Source organism: Sapajus apella, unplaced genomic scaffold, assembly GCF_009761245.1.
Source record: "Sapajus apella isolate SASKATOON/1434 unplaced genomic scaffold, GSC_monkey_1.0 scaffold54, whole genome shotgun sequence".
NCBI classification, from domain to species: domain Eukaryota; kingdom Metazoa; phylum Chordata; class Mammalia; order Primates; family Cebidae; genus Sapajus; species Sapajus apella.
Window position 1 is genome coordinate 12,407,053 of NW_022436994.1, and position 19,993 is coordinate 12,427,045.

The window sequence follows — 19,993 nt, forward strand, 5'->3', positions numbered from 1 at the left end:
TTATGTCTGATGTCAAGGAGAAAATAATGTCCTCTGCTGGACATTTCAGCATGTTTGCATTTTGAGATAATTAAAATTAATGGTGGGGGGCCAAACTAGCACCAAACAATCCCTGTAATTCCCATGTGCGCAGCAACACTTTGTAATGACTTTCACTTAATCTGGGAGCCTGGCAGCCTGCCCCAAACCACCTAGATCCAAACTAGATCCAAGCAACGAAGTTCCCTTTTCAAAAAGAAAAAATTTATATGCTGCAAGTTAGAAATTAGGCCAACGGTAAAATAGGCTCTGCAAATTGCTTTATCCATTTGTGTTTTTTCTCCATCTATGTTTCTTCCTTTTCCAGCTTGAATGGCAGTTCTTCTAGTACACAGGGCAATGATGGTGCACCTCACAGCTATTGGAAAGGCAAGTCTTCCATAGGAAGGGGCAGAAATGAGTTTTCCTTAAGGATCTGTAAACCCAGGAAACTTGATTCCGAGAGATCATCTGTGAGATTCATTCAGGGAGGAAACTCAGACACAATGGTCATTGGTTGTACCGCAGGCGGTAGTTGACAGGATGTTTTTCAATAGACTGTTTTACCAACTGTTTAACGGTCTATGTGATTCATGCATAAGAATATCTTGCTTAATATCTTTTAGTAATCTCTTATCATCCACAGGGTAAACCCCAGACTCCTAAACCCCTTGGCATGAAGCTCAAGGCTTTTCTTAAGCTGGGACATTGTTAGTTTTCTAACTTCATCCCATGTGTCACACGCTGTAGCTATCAAACACCTTGTAGTTTTCTGATATATGGTGCTGTTCTGGGTACATACTCTTCCCACTATTTAGGAAACTCCTAAGCCACTTCATGAATAATCTAGCACTGGACATCTGGTAGATGTTCAGGATATTTGCTGAATAAATAAATTTTAGAGCTTAACTCAAAAATCACTTTTTCTGACTTTCCTACATGAAAGAAGGACTCCATTTTCTGTCTTTCCAAAATTCCTTGGATGTGTTTTAGCATGGTGGTTCACAACAGGTGAGATTTTTGCCTCCCGGGTATATTTGACAATGTCTGGAGATATTTTTGATTGTCACACTGGAAGGGTGCTACTGGCATTTAGCGGGTAGCTGCCAGGGACGTTGCTAAACATCTTACAATGCACAGCACAGCCTCCACAAGAAAGAAATATCCAGCCCAAAGTATTAATAGTGCCAAGATTGAGAAGCTGTTAGCAGAACTCATCTTTTTAGAATAGTCATCTTGGGGGGCATCTGTCTCCTTTGTTAGACTGTAAACTTCTTGATGTCAGGGTCTATATCTTAACTATCTTTCCATTCCCACTGTTTAGCATAATGCCTGGCATGTGTAAGATGCTCACTGAGTGTTGAATTAAAGAACAAATAATGACGCACCTTATGAAACGTAAAGATAGGGCTAGCTGACACGTGACAATATGAATTATAAACTCAAAGAATTTCCCAGTTTCGAGGAAATGGCATCTTTTCACTTTTTCCACTCCAAAGGGATTTTTTTCCAATGGTTCCTTGCTGGCAGTACCATGTTGGGAAGTACCTTCTGCCTTGGGAGAAGTAGCTTCTACATCACTGTATTTTTTTCAGCCTTAAAAATCAAACTAAAGGTTGACATTCTATTTTCATGCCAACTCTCAAAAGCATGGTTTCGTTGTAATTGGTGTCAGCTCCAGCATTTCAGAATGGTCCATAAATAGTCCCTATTTGGGAGCTTTTGGAACTGCTATTTTGATACCTCCTTTATGTGTATTCACTTGGATTCCAGCCATTTGTCAGGGAAACCATTTGAAAAGGCAATTTGAAAGCCCACTCACATGATCCCAGCACCTCTTTCTTCTTGCTGATGGTATTAGACTAAAATTGGTTGATTTTGAGTTTACCTACCCCTCTGACTAAGTAACTAGTTTATGTTTAGAGTAAGAACTCAAAGAAAAATGGTCTAACACAATGGTCTAACAGAAGTTTGTGTTTCTCAGGAACCTCCTCTTTTCATTCCAATTCCTACATAGAATTGTGTTTTGCTTGGAAACACTGCAAGCAAATTATGGTCAGAGCTGATGTTTATCATAATGAAAATGTGAGGGGTATGATTTTCATTTAAGGGTTGTACTTTCAGAAGTGCCCAGAACATTTAGGAAGAACCACCCTGCTTTGCTAAACATTTGAGGTGGGATTATTCTTACCAACCAAATATAAAAGCATGTACAATTCTGTTTAGATTCCCAGGAGAATTCCCACAGGGGTAAAAATTTTCCATCTTTCCCTGGGAGAATTTTACCCAGTAGTCTTCTTGAAATGTGAATTTTTATATTGAAAATTATACATTTGACTTAATAACATAATTTACAAAGCTTAATGAATATGTTTCACAGCAGCACTTTGCTTCATTTAAAAAATTAATTAATTTGCTGTGGTTTGAATGTTTATCTCCTCTGAAACTTATATTGAGATTTAATTGATATGAGGACTTTAAGAAGTGATTAGATCATAAGGGCTCTGTCCCCATGAATGGATTAATTACATTATCAGAGAAGTGGGTTAGTTATTATAAGATTGAGTTTGTTATAAAAGTGAGTTTGGCCCTATTTCCTCTGTCTTGAGTGTGGGCTTCTGCCTTTCACCCTTCTTCCAGGAAATGACCATCACTAGGGGCTGGTATGATGCTATTGGACTTTCCAGCCTCCAGAACCATGAAAAATAAATTTCTTTATGAATTACCCAATGTGTGGTATTCTGCTTTAGCAGCAAAATTAACTAAGGTAGAAAATTCGTACCATTAAGTGGAGTTATTGTTACAATGAATACCTGAAAATGTGGAAGCAGTTTTGGAACTGGGTGATAGGTAAAGGCCTACCCAGAGCCTGGAGGAGCAGGCTAGAAAAGACTTGTATTGCTGTTAAGTGCAAAGTTAAAGATGATTCTGGTGAGTGCTCTGATGAAGCAAATACTAGGTAAAGTCAAAATTTTCTTAGAGATTGCTTAAGGGTTGTTACCAAAATGTTGATAAAAATATGAACAGTAAAGATGATTATGAACAGGTCTCAGATGGAACTGAGGAACAAGGTATTGGAAACTAGAGCCAAGACCATCTCTGTTATAAAATAGCAAAGAGCTTGGATGAACTGTATTCATGTCTAAGGGCTTTATGGAAGGTGGAGTTTAAGAGTGACAAACTAGGATATGTGATAGAAGAACTATCTAACCAACAAATAATGTAGAGTCATAATTTGTAGTTGAAGGGGAAGTAGAAAAGAAAAATATGAAAAATTTGCAACCTGGCCATGTAAAGAACAAAAACGCATGCAAGGGTGTGTCCACACAATCATTTACTAAAGAGATTGCCAAGAACAGAAGGAAGCCAAGTGCTGTTCATCATGACCCTTGGAGAAAGGCTTCGAAGGTATTTCAGAATTCTTTGAGGCTGCCCCTCCCATCCCAGGTTCAGAGCTCTAAGAGGGCAGAGGTTTTGGGAGACAGGTTTTGGGTGCCCTCCATGTGTTTACTGCCCAGAAGTGCCTCAAATCTCTGCTTTCTGCATCCCAGTGTAGTGCTCCTTGGCTGCCCCAAATAGCTGCAGGAAGCAGTCAAATGCCTAGGCAGATAGGGGCAGGTCCCCAGTGAAATCTGACCTGTAAGCTGAAGACAGATTAAAGCCTGAAAACCAAGGTACAAGTCTTTGATAAATCCACAGACCGGATTGAGAATCTCTCTTCCTGTTTGGCATGCTTTTCTCTGATTGATCCCTACCCTTCACTTATTTTACATATCCTACCCTTCCCTAATTGGTTTTCTGCACTGTCATGTCCATTTTTGAGGAGTGCCTTTTTTTAGTCCTTTTTGCATGCTCACAAACCAATTGGCACACGCTTCCCCATTCTGAGCCCATAAAAGCCCCAGATTCAGCCACACTTGAGGACTACTTGCCTTAGGGTTGGGGGAACTACCCAACTCCAGGAAAGGTGCTGCTATCTTTGGATCCCCTCTCCACTGACAGCTGTCACTCAATAAAACTATCCACTCTGCTTGCCCTCTAGTTGTCAGCATAACCTCATTCTTCTTGGACATGGAACAAGAACTCAGGACCCTCTGAATGTGAGTAGGAGAAAGATTATAACATTGTAGCCCTCTACCCTCAGCTAGGCGGTTACTCCAAGTGACAGGAAGCAGCGGTGAGGCTGGGCCAGCCTGGGAGTCACAGGTCAGAGTGGAGTGATGGGACTGAAAGAGCTGTTAGCACGCCCCCATCTACTGAGCTGTGGATGGTAGGAATAACATGCCCTTTGTGGCTCTGGGATTGCTGATGTCCATGAATTTTTTGGGTGCCACCACATTCCTCTCATTCAGATGCCAGCACCCAGGGCAGAAGCAGATCATGGCATGCCTAGCCCAGCCGCATGCCTGGCCCATGCCTGGCCTCACCAGATAATGCAGGGAGCATGTGAATCCAGGTGGAAGCACAAGCCAAGTGCAGCTTGCTGGGCCAAGGGGTGGGGTACCTCCTGCAGCAAGCCTGGAGCCTAGTGAGGCTCTGGACAGGGGTGTCACTAGCTGCAGAGGACTCCAGCTAGTGAAGCAGCACTAAAAATATCCAGCATCACTGTCATTCCAGAAAATGCAAGTGGTAAACCTTGGTGGCACCCATGTGGTACTAATTCTGTAGGGACACAGACTACAAGAGCTGTGGGGGCATGATTTTCTCCAGCTAGATTTCAGAGAACATTGCAAATAGCTTAGGTATCTAGGCAAAAACTTTCCACAGGCACAGAGCAAAGCCATCACAGAGAGTTTCCACTAGGGCAGTGCCTAGTGGAGCCATAGACGTGGCTCCACCTTTGAGACCACAGAACTGTAGAGCTATCAGCATGCAATGCTGCCCTGGGAGAGATAAAGGCACAAGACTCCAATTCACGAAAGCTGAAGTGTGAGCTGAGCCCAGCAAAGCCATAGGAACAGGGCTGCTCAAGACCTTGGGGTCCCAGTGTATTTAGGATTTGGAATATGCAGTCAGTGGAGATTATTTTCCAGCCTTAAGACTTAATGTTGTTTTCTCTGTTGGGTTTTGGACTTACTTGGGATGATTTACTCATCTTTTCTTGCTTATTTCTTTTATTTTTGGAATGGGAATGCGTATAGTATGCTTATGCCACCATTTTGTTTTGGAAGCATGTGATTCGTTTTGATTTCATAGGCTCACAACTGGAGGAAATTTGCCTTAGGGTAAATCATGTCTTCAGTCTCACCCATATTGGATTTAGATAAAACTTTGGACTTTGAACTTCTCAGTTAGTAATAAAACAAGTTAAGATTTTGGGGGCTACTGGGATGGAATGAATGTATCTTGTCTATCGGAAGAACATGTGTTTTGGGAGGCCAAAGGTGGAATGCTATGGTTTGAATGTTTGTTGCACCATTGACAATGTTATTCAAATGGTAGTAAAATAAAGAGTTCAAAAAATGAGAACAATATATGTGTGGATGAAAGCACTTACAGAAGCTTTATCAAAGAAATCGAATAGATAAATTTCCTTTCATATCTTTTTCTGGACTCCCATGATGTTATGTTTTTTATTCTGGAACTCTCAGAACAGTCATATATTGAATTTGTTCATTGTGTGTCTTCTCTATTCTCTGATGTCATCAGCTTCAGGAGAACAGAAGCTAGGACCACCCAGCTCTGTATCTCCAAAGCAAATAGCACAGTGTTGGCTGCAGAGAAAATTTCTACAGAGATTAGTTGAAGAGAAAGTGACAATTACTTATGATGTCACTTTCTCATGGACACTGGGTAAAAGTGTCCACTATAATGATACAAAAGGAAAACAAAGCCAAGTGCAGTGGCTCACACCTGTAATTTCAGCACTTTGGGAGGCCGAGATAGGTGGATCATTTGAGGTAAGGAGTTTGAGACCAGTCTGACCAACATGGTAACCGCCCCTTGTCTCTACTAAAAATACAAAAAGAAATTAGCAGGATGTGGTGGTGAGCACCTGTAGTCCCAGCTACTCGGGAGACTGAGGCAGGAGAATCGCTTGAACTCGGGAGGCAAAAGTTGTAGTGAGCCAAGATTGTGCCACTGTACTCTAGCCTGGGTGACAGAGGGAGACTTCATCTCAAAAAAATAATAAAAATAAAAGTAGTGAAACCCCGTCTCTACTAAAAATACAAAAAATTAGCTGGGCATGGTGGTGCATACCTGCAATCCCAGCTACTCAGGAGGCTGAGGCAGGAGAATTGCCTGAACCCAGGAGGCGGAGGTTGCGGTGAGCCGAGATCGCGCCATTGCACTCCAGCCTGGGTAACATGAGTGAAACTCCGTCTCAAAAAAAAAAAAAAAAAAAAAAGGAAAAGGAAAACAAGACAGCAAAGAATTTATTGTATTGGATAGTGTCAACAGATGAGGCACAGTCAGTTGTAGATCCCCAAGTGTGACTCAACATCATCTGAATGTTTTCACCCTATATCAAAATCCAATTGATTTTGTCTCCTTCTGTAGTTACAAAGGATAAGAATTTGACCTGTGTGCCCACTTAAAATCATTATTTAGTTTTATTTTCCCATCCACATTCTTAAAATGACTAAATTCAAAATAATTTAAAAGCCACATTAAAAACTAAATCAAAATCCTCAAGTTAATACCTGCATCTCTTTCTTCATGGCCTAATTCATAACTTCTTTAGAGTCTGGAATTTACTCCAGGGCAATTCTGCAAAGATTCTGTACTTAATTGTAGTTTGAGGTCATTATTCATGCTCATGATTTGCACTGAATTTACACATAAATTTTACTTGTCTAATTTTCTAATTACTGAGAAGAGGTAATGTGATGGCATCTTAATCTAGGGAAAACATCTCAAACACTTTTGCACACGTTTTGCATTTGGCATAACCTAAAACATATTTCCCCTCACAACTTTTTCCCTTAACTCTTAAGCCCCTGAGTATTTCAAGGGAAACTCAATACTTTTTATCTGGATTCATTTACACTCTCATTTACTCATCAGCATGGTGTTTTGTAAGAGATATTTAATATCCTCCAAGAGCCCTTTTTTCTCTTGCACATTTCAAAGATTTTCCTGTAGGAAACACTATGTTCCAAGCCATAAATTGAGTCTGAATCTAGAAAACAGGAGTTGGGGGAAGCCATAAATTCCAAATGAATTCCAAGTGGCACTGATTTTAACTGCCCATTATACGTATAATGTGGTTACCGAAATGAGAACAGAGTGCACTGAGTGAAGAAGACCTTTTACATTTGGTGGCATTAAGTTTGCACCAGTGCAGCTGCTTAGGAAAGAGTAATGCGTATCTTCACTCTCACTGTGTTGACTGAGGACAGCTTCTTTTTCAGGAAACAGGTGTCACAACTGACAAATCCTCTCTGGGAGTAATCAACTTTCCACAGAATGACTTTCTCCTACTGGAAGGCAAGGGCCAACACCATGAGTAAGCTGCTTGTCACAGTGGCTGAAGGGTGTTCCCACTCCGGACCCACTAGGCAATACGGTAGCAGCCCTAACCCTTCCTGCAGCCCATTCAGGATGAGTGAATTTCTTTTTATTGCAGATATTGAAAACCAGCTTCAGTGAGCTATTTTTAAAATAAATTTTTGGAAGGATACCAGAGATTTCCTTAGAATTCAAGGAAAAATGGGAAATTCAGCTTCTTAAGACATACGACCAAGGGGACAGTGTCAAGGAAGCTGGGCAGGCACTCAGGGAGTGCCTAAGAGTACCAACCAGTGCACACTAATAATTTGCCAACTGACCACCCTCCCAACACTTTCCTGACTACCTAGCGCCCGGCCTGCTCTTTAGATTCTTCGTCTCTTCAAGAAGGAGTTTGTGGCCACATTATTTTCTTTGGTTTTGAAAATTACCTTAATTCCTATAATTGGTTATTTGTCTGTAGACAATTGACCATATTATTATTACTTACAAATATCACATTAAAAACTTACTCTTACATAATTGTTCACGGTGCTTATGGTATCTTGTGAGCCATCTGGTTTTTTGTCTTTTTGTTTTTTTAAGTTATCAGTTCCTATAACTGACTCACTCTGGTCATGAAGGATGGGTCTCTGTGTACTAGTAAGAGTCCAAATATTCCAACCTGAATGCTTATAATTGTTGGGTGTGTGTATGCATGTGTGTGTATGTGTATGACAAACACATCTCAACACCTGAGAAACCTGGCTCAAAACAGATAAGATAGTTCCTCTCTTTAAAATATGTATTTGTTTATTTATAGACAGGGTCCCACTCTGTCACCTAGGAAGGATTGCCATAGTGGGATCATAGTTCACTGCAATTTTGGACTCTTGGGCTCAAATGATCCACCCAGTTCAGCCTCCCTAGTAGCTAGGACTACACAAGCACATGCCACTATGTTTGTTTGTTTGTTTGTAGAGATGGGTCTCATTATGCTGTGCAGGCTGGTTTCTTTTAAATACTTCAATTTCTAAATAAAAAACACTTTTAAAAGTAACTATCTAGTTAATACATATCCCCAAATACATGCATGTGAAACTAACATTATCATTACATAATACATAATTATTACATTATTAATACAGATCATATAATGTTATTACATAATACATAAATCCATATCCCCAAATATATGCATGTGAAACTAACATTATTATTACATAACACATAATTATTACATCATTAATACATATTATATAATACATTATTACATAATACATAAATACATAATTATTACATTATTAATTAATAGATTATTACATAATACATAAAGTCATAAATTTACCTTTTAAAAAAATTAATGGGATATTTTCAAAAAATATGGATAGAAAGTCAGTCTATTTTGAACTTAAATCCATGCATTTTAAATTTGGCAAATTTCTGCTGGAATTCCTCGGTGGCCAAATGATGCTTAAGGCAAGGTAAAACTTACTCTTTGCAACCCAGACATTGTAAAAATCTTATCCTACTTCTAAGAAGCAGATCTATTCAAGAACTGCAAATAAAGTGGAGTCTTATTAAAGGGAGATCCCCCAGCCATGCTATTTATTGGCATGCTTGCCAACATGAATCCAAAGTGCTCATTTTCAGGAGTCATCATGTCCACATTCTTAAAGTTGAAACGTCCTTGTAGAGAGGAAAGTCACTAGCGTGTTCTTTCTCTTTTCTCTGATTTTACTGAGTCAAAAGGAAAACCTCTAAACAGAGCTTGTTTTAATCATCTGCCAAGCACATGGGCCCAAGGTTTTCCTCCTAGAGGAGGAGGTCTCACAGCCAGTCCAGGAGAATAACATTACCCACAAGGAGCAAACAATACCCTTCAGCAAGCACCTTCTTCTCAGGTCTACACAGCCTCAAAATTTTGACATCCAGAAAGACAACATTTGGAGAAACAGAAGCATCAATAGTAAAGAAATGCACAATTGGTAGAGGAAATTGGGCGACATAGTATCTCATCTATTCTCAATATGGTGCCACACATTTCCACAATTTAACATGGGTCTCAAATAAATCAGGTTGTGGTCAAATAAGAATTTGAATTTAAAATGAATTAAAATGTGTTTCTTACCAGTTATGGCTTTTTGCGTAGAAGCTTTAAAAAGATTGTGGTTTGAAAATGCTTACGATCGTAAAACAATAAAGCGAAGGGGTCTTTAGAGATACATCAGCACTGCACCCTGGTTTAACAGATGAGGGAACTAGAGAATTGAGTTTCCCAAATGGCATAATTGTTGTGTGGCAGATTTCAGGCTACAATTGGTTTTTATAGTTTCCAGTGATTTTCTCCAGTTTATCTGGAATTAAAACGTGAATTCTGATTTGAGGATTTATAAAAGCCAGTGGGCGACTCTACCATTGATGCTGTCTATGTGTTCTTTGTGTACTGAGATTTCATGGAGGTCATGAGGAAGTGGAAGATAATTTTTGTTCTAAATAATGTATGAATTAAATCACAATAAAAGGATCCATTGACCATAGCATGACTCTAGATAATGCTTTGCATTAAATGATATGAAAAATTTTATTTAGTGTTTTATGATATTTACTTCTATTTGAATGCAAATTAGTTAAATATGTGTACAACTAACATTGGAAGAAGGAAGTTATTTTTTCAGGTTCAGTTTCCTTACCTGTATTATTGGGAAAATAATTGCTACTTGTGATAAGGAAGTTTAATAAAATAACTTGTTCATGGAATCTAGAACTGTGCCAGGCACTTAGTGTGTATTTTGTGAATGTTGATTTCCTTGAGGAATATTAAAATCCTTCTAACTTCTGTGACTTCAGGTCCATTTGAAAGATATAGGACGTAAATTCACGTGTACACAAATAGCCTAGAAATAAACTTGAGGACAGTGGTTGAGAAGAGGCATTCAGTTCTTACTTGTCTTTGTCCTCACATAACCACATGTATTCATATCTCCAGCCCATTTTGTGCCAGCCCTTTATGAGGCTGGCTTTCGGCCTCATTGGATAAAGACATTCATCCCATGTTCTTCAGTTCTTCCTTCAAACACCCTCTGTCCTGGATTGAATTGTATCTCCTCAAATTCATATCCACTTGTAAATGTGCTCTTATTTGGAAATGGAGTCTTTGTAGATGTCATCAAGTTAAGATGAGATCATGTTCAATTTGCCTGGGCCATACATTCAATATGATTCTCGTCTTCCTAAGAAGAGAGAATAGAGATACAGAGGAAAGACAGTTATGGAAGACAAAGACAGAGATTTGGATTATGCTGCCACAAGCTAAGAAGTGCCAAGGATTGCTGACAACCACCAGAAGAGGCAAAGAAGGATTCTCTTCGAGAAGTTTCAGAGAGAGCAGACATCTAGTCTTTAGAACTTTTGTTATAAGCTATGCCTAAATTTTGTGACGATGTGTTACGGTACCCCCTGCATACAAATACACCTGCATAGAGGAAGGTCACGGAATTTGTCAATGACTAGGTAGCCCATCCTCTGCACCATACCAGGTAGACAGAAATTCCCTTAGTAACCCTCATTCCAGCCTAAATATAGCACCTGGATTTCTGTAATCTACACCATCCCTGGTATTCTCTTTAGAGAAAGAATGTTGAAAAGTGAGATCACCTCTAACATCCTTTCCAAGGAGTCCAGGCTTATCTTCTCCCTTTGAACGTCACCACTCAGGCTCTCTCTGGGCTCAGACAAGTTCCTGGCCCTAATGAAGCAGAGAACTGCAAAATCCAGAAGACCCTGGAGAAATATCATTAGTGAGCAATTCATGGCAACTGGGAATTTCAGGCAGGAAAATGGTTATGGTTAATTGACCTTGTGGATATTAAAATGGGTTTAGGATTTGGGACTTCCCTATTTGAGCTCCATCCTAGAGTGCATGTGCCTCAGACATGCTGTGAGAAGCGGTTTCTATTCACTGGAGTGCATTTCACCCCCACAGGATTTTTCAGTTAATGTTGGACTAAACATGGATGTTTGGACTTAGGTAAGTGTGTCATATTTGGCTTCATTTGTAGTGTTAACTTTGGAATGCAAAGGGCAGTATATCAAAATATAAAATAAACCTCTCCAAGGTGTTTTTGTGGATTCTCTCATACTGCAAAAGAACAACCATTTGCAAAAGAACAACCATTCCTTCTAGGGAATGGAACGAAATTTTAATCTAGACTTTAAGACTAGAATGCTAAAAATAAAAATGAGAAGCAAATTAAAACCCCCTGTTATTACATTGATTTGTAAAAACATTGTTACTAGCAATTGATTGGGACTTGAAGCCTTCCTCCAGAAAAAAAAGGACTTGACTGTGAGGCCTATATTTGGTTCCAAGCCTCAATGCCATGTATTTGTAGTATTAAAAACTGTTTCGATTAAAACAAAAGAAAAAATATTTTTTTTCAGAATTAACTAAAAAGAGCATTCATACATAAATACCTAAATATTACTCAGTATATTTTATTGGGCCTTTCCATTCCAAATTTCACTCCATTGATAAACTGTTGTGACAATCTTCAAATGGAGTCTCTGTCTTTCTTCATCCAAACTGTCTTTTCAACCAACAAAGCTATGTATAGCTTTGAGTTGTAATGGAAAATTCAAAATTATACAAAGCAAGACTTTAATATTTGAAAACTCATGTTTCTTTAAAGGACAAACATTCATATACACACACACAGACAAACACACACAAATTTAGGACAACATGTATAAGGACTGTGGATATAAAGAAAAATAATCAATTTTTCATGACAGGGTTAAATCAGTCTTCAAGGACAAATGAGGAGATATTTGAGCTGGTCTTAGAAAATGAGCAGGAGAGAGAGAGAGAGAGGGGGGAATTAGGGGTCTTAAACTCAACTGCTATTATGCAAGCACTGTTTTCAGACCAGATGACTGTCTGTAGCATGACTCTCTCCATGTCACTTGCTGTGTCACTGTTGGCCCTGGCTCCTCACTCATTGCTTCTAAGTGAAGTTTTGACATCTTAGCTAGAATTTCAGGCCTTCCAGAATTATATTTCAACTTTACTTCTGTTAGTTTCCTACTCCATCCTCTACTCTACTGCACAGTATTTCTTTGGGAAGAGCTAGTGCGGTGCCATGAGCATCTCCTGCCAGAAGGCATGGGAGGCATGCATCATGATCCCAGTGAAAGGCTTCCATGGGGTAACTGGAGAGCTTGAAACATGTCCCCTACATTTGAGAGACATGGGGGAGTTGTGCTTGATGATGAGAACGTGAAATGATGACAGGGTGTAGACTCCTGTGATGGATCCTTCCTGTGATCCCAACATTTGTTGGGTCAAGGGATGCTTGTTTCCCATGGAGCATGGTTCATTTCCTACAGAGATAAACAGACACATAGAAATAGAGAAAGATCAAGGTCAGGCATGTGGCCATCTTGGGTGCCACCCATAAGAACGGGAAGAAACCCAGCAATAAGAAGCTGAGGCTTATCATGAGATTCCTAAGGTTTTCCACTTGAAAGAGGAGATCGCTTTCAGGCTCAAAGCAATAGCAAAAGTGGTTTTTGGTGACAAACTTCGGAGAACAAAGAAAGGACCTATAAGAGAAGGAGCGAGGCTTATTTATCTGCCAGGCACAGCGTGCAAAGTCAGCCCCGATCAGTACTTCTCCATGAAGCTTTCATTTTCCCTTTCTATGTCATTCTCTAACCTGATCAGAAAATGCCTGGCAGGTATGGGGGAGTGGGGAGGGAAGCATCAGTAGGAGAAAGAAGTATCCACCACCTTTGCAGCTGTCAAGATGAGGGAGGGGAGACCTGAAACTGAATAAAGTTTGGTGTGTAGACTAAATCCTGGTATAGACATTTTGACTTCAGAATCAAGACTTTTAAAGTTATTACTTAATATCTATTACCTGTCTATTATGTAGGCTTGAGCAGAAAATGCTGGGGATTACTGAAGTTTTTAAATAGTAACAGTGGAGGTTTATCTCCTTAAATAATTGTAATTGGAGTGAGAGATAAATAATAATGATAAGTTGGCTTTTGGTAATATAACAGTTGTCCCTGTTCAAATACCAGTGCCAGAACTAAAGATCCATTCACGACAAACAGAAGGTGCCTATAGAAGGTGGTGGGAAGCTGGAGTGCCTTCTAAAGAGGGGCGTGAGCCATCTTCAATCCCCTGTGGAAGCAGGGATCTTGAGATAATGGGGAGTCTCTGTATTGATGGAGAAAGAGCTCAGGAACTAACAGCGAATTGTTTTCACCCAAAGATGGAGCCCGAGGGAGCACCCGTGGCATTCTCATTACCATTACAAACATTAGCTATGCCTTGACCTTCTTCCTGCTCCCCTTCCCCAACCCCAGGATGGGGAGAACTGATGAAGGAGTCTTTCCAAAACCTTAGAGTGAAAGCATTGTCTGAATTCCACATTGAGGATGCACTTTCGATAGTAGTTTTAAATCAGGCTCAGGTTAACACAATGAGGTAATGATTAAAATACAAATGCACGGTTACTGAGTTCTGTGACAAATCACCTGGATTTCTTCCTCTCTCACTCTTGCTCACAGTGGCAGCAATTATGACTGCTGTCCCCCAAACTTCCTTCTTCACTCCTTACCTCCCACCCTCTCCAGAGAGTTGCTTTGTTCTGATACCTTTCTCAGAATGATCTTATTTCCTGGCTCTGCTCTTCCAAAGCACTCTTTTCTTCTGACTTAGAGTAGGCAGAAAGAAAAAGTAAGGGTTTTGTGGAGCCAAAAAAATGAGGATGTGAATCTACTCTTCCTGACTATAGAAAGGGAAGCGTCAGGCATCAAAATGTGTGATGATTGCATGCCCAATGCGTTGGTACAAGAAAGCTGGCCTGTGGAAGCAACAGAGTCATGATGTGGAGCTCTCTCCCTTGGAGAGCACACTGCAGTGGGAAGAGAGCAGGCTTTGGAAATGAAACACCCATGTTGGAATTCCAGCTCTGACAGCGATTAGATGCTGTACATTATTGCACTCAGCCATTCATTACCACAAGACAACTTCCTAAGGCACCTGCTGTGTGTGGATTCCTTGGGGGTCATTGATCCAGGAGACTACTGCTGCCCTCAGGCAACTCTTAGCATGGTTGGCGACATGGACATTGTGGCAAATAACTTGACTGCAGTGTGACTAGCACAAGGATGGACACAGGTGGAGGTCTTCCTGTGATCCACGTGCGGAAGGAACACCCTTCACTGAGGCAGAAGTAGAGGATGAATGTGGGCTCACTGGCTGTACATTGGGCTGAGTGGAAGACATGCCAGGTGTGTGTTAATCCACAGAGGATGGGATGGCAGGGTGCATCTGAAGGAGTGTGAATTGATCCATGTGAACTAGCATGGGGTAGTGATGGGAAAAGGTGGGAGGTGAAGGTGGAAAGGGAGACAGAAGCAAGACCATGAGATCTTGGGGGCCTTATAAGCCAGGCTAAGGAGTTTTATCTTGCATACAATGAGACATGATCATATTTATGTTTTAGAAATATTTCTTTGAAGGCAGGAGCTAAAGAAAGAAATTGAAGCCAAGAGAGGGAAGGTAGGATATTATTGCAACAGTTCAGGTGAAAGAAGATGAATTCTTGAGCTAAAGTGGGAATGGAGAGATGTCCTAAGTGAGTTCCTCAAAAAGCAGAGTGGAAGATGATTTGAGTGCAAGTAGTTTATGTGGCAGAGTACAGGAATAGGATAGTAAGTCAAGGAAGTGGCAGAAGGAAGGAAGCCAAGAGAGGATGCAAAAATGATCAGGAGACCACTGTGGAATTGCAGCCAAGTTCTGCTGGGACCCTGTATAGAAGGTACTAAGAGTTGTCCCATTCAAATAGGGGAATTGGGGGGCATTTATTCATCAACTCCCATCCACCATTGGTTGGGAACCTCTCTTAAGGGCATTAGCCCCCCCAACACTTTAGGCTCGCTATTTACATATGCAGAATAGGCTTCTGAAGAAAATTGAAGTACTCAGACAGAGAACTGTTAGTGCTTAAAGTCAGAAACCATTGACACGTCCAGAATGATGAGTGCCAAGAGGATATAGGCAGGGCACCAACAGTGCCTGCTGTAGGAGGCAGCTTATGGGGAAAAAGTAGACATCCCACAAGAACAGAAGAATAATGTAAGCAGAGATGAAAGTTTTAAGAAGAAATAAAAAGAAATACTAGAGATTAAAAACCAATTCTATTTTCATAGAAACGAGGAATATTCTGATAGGCTTGTTAGTTGACTGAAAACAGCAGAGGAAAGAACCTCGAGCTTGAGAATATATCAATGGAAACCTCTAAAATGAACAACAAAGAGAAAAAAACTGAAAATAAATAACAAAATATCTAAAAACTGTGGAACCACTATAAAAGGTATAAGATACATATAACAGGACTACCAGAGGGAGAAGAAAGGGAGAAAGGAATAGAAGCAATATTTAAAGTAATAACTCCTGAGAATTTTCCCAAATTAATGTGAGACACAGTTATAGACTGAATTGTGCCCCTCCCTGTAAATTCATATGTTGAAGTCCTAACTCCCATTGCATTTGGAAATAGAGCCTGCAAGGAGGTAGAACAAGTTAAACAAGGTTTCAAGGATGGTTCTGTAACCCAATAGGATTTATGTTTTTATAAGGAGAGGAAGAAACATCAAAGATCTTACCCTTTTCTTTTTCTTTCTGCAGATGCACAGAGAAGAGGCCATATGAGGATATGACAAGAAGGCGGTTAACTGCAAGGAAGAGAGGCCTCATCAGAAACCAATTCTGACAGCACCGTGATCTTGACATTCTAGCTTCCAAAACTGTGAGAAATTAAATTTTTGTTGTTTAAGGCACCCAGTCTGTGGTACTTTGTTATGGCAGCCTGAGCAGACTAATACAGATGCCAAAGCACAGATCCAGGAAACTCAGAGAACACCAGGCAGGATAAACGGGAACAAAAACAAAAACTCAACTAGGCATGTTACAAACTGCCAAAATTCAAAGGTAAAGAAAAAATCTTAAAAGAAGCTTGAGGGAAAATACACTGTACTTTTCAGAAATCATGCAAGTAAGGAGAGAGTGGAATTAAATCTTGAAAGTGTTGAGAGAGAAAAAAATATGCCTCCAACCTAGAATTCTATATCCTGTGAAATTATCCTTTAAAAGCTAAAGCGAGGCCAGGCGTGGGGGCTCACACCTGTAATCCTAGCACTTCGGTAGGCCAAGGCGGGTGGATCACCTGAAGTCAGGAATTATAGACCAGCCTGGCCAACATGGCGAAGCCCTGCCTTTACTAAAAGTACAAAAATTAGCTGGGCATGGTGGCACATGCCTGTAATCCCAGCTACTAGGAGGTGAAGCAGGAGAATCGCTTGAACTCAGGAGGCAGAGGTTGCAGTGAGCCGAGATCGTGTCACTGCACTCCAGCCTGGGTGAAAGAGTGAGACTCTGTCTCAAAAAAAAAAAAAAAAAAAAAGTAGATGGAAAATGGCCTTCTCACACAAACCTTGAGAAAATTTTTTGTCTTGCAAGAAATGTTAAATGAGCTTCCTCAGAGAGAAAAAAAGTGATGTACGTCAAAAACTTGATTCTACATGATTAATGAAAGAGTACTAGAGAAGAAATAAATGAAAGTAATTACAAAGTTTTATTTTTGTTCTTAATTGATCTTATAGTGGTTTGTTCAAAATAATAACAGGAACTAGATAGATATGCTTGTTAGCATTGTGAAATGCTGTGTATTAGCATTGGGAAACAAATGACAGCAAAGATAGGAGGAATGAGAGGGAAGAATTAGCAATATTTTGTTCTTATATAGTATTTACAGTAGCCATGAAGTGGTATAGCGTTATTTGAAAGTGGACTTGGATTAGTTGTAAATGTATGTTGCAAACTCTAGGGAAACCATTTAAAAAAAGTAAGAAAATGAAGTATAATTGCTATGCTAAGAAAGGAGGGAAAATGAAATTATATAAAATGTTTAATTAAAACTACAAATGGCAGAAAAAGAGTAAAAGACAAAAGTAGAAACAAAAGAAGCTGGACAATGAATGAAATACAGTAACAAATATGATAGATATTAATGCAAATATACTAATAATTACTTTAAACATTAATAATCTAAATACCAATTAAAAGATGAGGATTGTTAGAGTGGGCCACAACACAAAACCCAATTACATATTGTCCACAGAAACCCACTTTAAATTTAGAGATACATATAGATTAAAATTAAAGGTATAGAGAAAGATATGCCAATATGCCATGCCAGCACTAAACAAAAGAGACCAGGAGTAAATATCTGAATTTTGGATAGAGCAGACTCCTGAGTAAGGAAAATTATCTGAGATAAAGAAGGGCATTCACAATGATAAAGCAGTCAATTCTTCAAGAATACATAATCATCCTATGCATGCCCCCACTAGCAAGTCATCAAAATATGTGAGACAAGAATTGGTAGAACAGCAAGTAGTAATGGATGACTTCACTGTTATGGTTGGAGAGGTCAACACCTCTCTATTATGAACTAACAAATGCAGCAGGCAAAAAATAAGGATATAGCAGAACTCAATATCACCATCAATGAACAGAATATAATTGACCTCTGCAGACTGCTGTATCCAATAACAGCAGAATACGCATTCTTCTTGAGATCACGTGAAATATTCACTACTTTAAACCACATTCTGGGTCATAAAACACACCTTAACAAATTTAAAAGAATGAAAATTATGCAATATATGATTTCAGAACTAAACTAGAAATCAATAAGTGAAAGACAGTCCAAAAATCCCCAAATACATGGAGATTAAAAAACACACTTCTAAAAAATGCACGAGTCCAACAAGAAATCTAAAGAAAAATTTAAAAACATTTTGATCTAAATGAAAGGGAATATACAACTTATTAAAATTTGTGGAATGCAGTGAAAGAAGTGCCTAGAGGCAACTTTATAGTATAGAATACATGCATTAGAAAAGACAAAAGATCTGAAATCAATCATCTAAGCTCCCACCTTGGAAAACCAGAAAAAGAAGGGTGAATTAGATCCAAAATACACCGAAAAAGAGATAGAAAAATCAATAGAGAAAATCAATGAAACTAAAAGCTGATTCTTTGAAAAGATCAATAAAATGGATAAACTTGAAGCCAGGCTAACTTAAAAAAGAAGGGAAAAGACACAAATTACTATCAGAAATGAAAGAGGAGATGGATATCACTACAAATCCTCAAATCCTATGAACACCAAAAGGATGATAAAATATGAACAACTCTGCCTACAGATTTGATAATCTAGATGAAGTAAACCAATTCCCTGAAAGACACAATCTGCCAAAACTCACACAGGAAGAAACAGACAATCTGGATAGGCCTAAAGATACGAATCAGGCCAAGTGTGATGGCTCATGCCTGTAATCCTAGCACTTTGAGAGAGTGAGGTGGGAGAATCATTTGAGCCCAGGAATTCGAGACCAGCCTGGGTAACATGGAGATACCCCATCTCTACAAATAATTTTTGAATTTTAGCCAAACATTGTGGCTATGGTTCCAGCTACTCAGGAGGCAAGAATGGGAGGATTGCTTGAGCCTGGGAGGTCAAGGCTGCAGTGAACCATGATTGCACTACTGCATTTCAGCCTGGGTGACAAAGTGAGACTCTGTCTCCAAAAAAGAGAGAATATACATGAATTAGTAATTAATAACTTTCTAATACCAATAATACCCTAGATGGATTCACTGGTGAATTCTATCCAACATTTAAGAAATAAATTATATCAATTCTTTTCAATCTGTCTTAGAGTTCAAAAGCAGAACTCTAACTCATTCTGAGATCAGCATTGCCTTGATACCAAGACTGGACCAAAACATTATAAGAAAGGAAAACTAGAGACCAATATGTCTCATGAACATAAATGCAAAATCCTCAACAAAATATTAGCTAATTGAATTCAATAATGTAAAAAAAATTATGCATCAAAATAAGTGGGATATATTCCAGGTATGCAAGGCTGATTCAACATTTTAAAATCAATTACATAATTTATCACACCAATAGGTTAAAGAAGAAAAATAACATAATTATATCCATAGATGCAGAAAAAATTTTGACAAAATTCATTATGAATTCATGACAAAAATTCCAGCTAACGTAGTACTTAATGGTGAGAAACTCAGCCCTTTCTCACTAAGATTAGAAACTAGGTAAGGAGGTCCCCTTTTACCATACCTTTTTAACATCATATTGGAAATCCTAGCTAATGCAATAAAACAAGAAAAATTGGTAAAAGGTATATATATTTAAAACTGTCTTTATTTGGAAATGATGTAGAAAATCTGAAAATGATGTAAAAAATCTGAAAAAAATCAGAGAAAATACTCCTGGAACTAATAAGCAATTATAACAAGGTTATAAGATATAAGATTAATATACAAAGTCAATTACTTTCATATACGCCAGCCATAAACAAATGAAATACAAAATTAAAAATATGATGTTATTTACACTGGCACCCCAAAAATGATATACTCAGGCACAACTCA

At 39.0% G+C, this 19,993-nt stretch overlaps 1 long non-coding RNA gene across 2 annotated transcripts in view; it reads right to left on the reverse strand.

The window, feature by feature from the left end:
- Window positions 1–8,751: 8,751 nt before the first annotated feature.
- The window catches only part of LOC116527414, a 153,572-nt gene continuing 142,330 nt past the window's right edge, over window positions 8,752–19,993 (reverse strand). For both annotated transcript variants that reach the window (XR_004258537.1, XR_004258536.1), the window contains 2 exons: window positions 11,107–11,232; window positions 8,752–10,682 (listed from right to left, as the gene is read on the reverse strand). This is a non-coding gene — a long non-coding RNA (uncharacterized LOC116527414). The remainder of the gene's footprint in view (window positions 10,683–11,106; window positions 11,233–19,993) is intronic.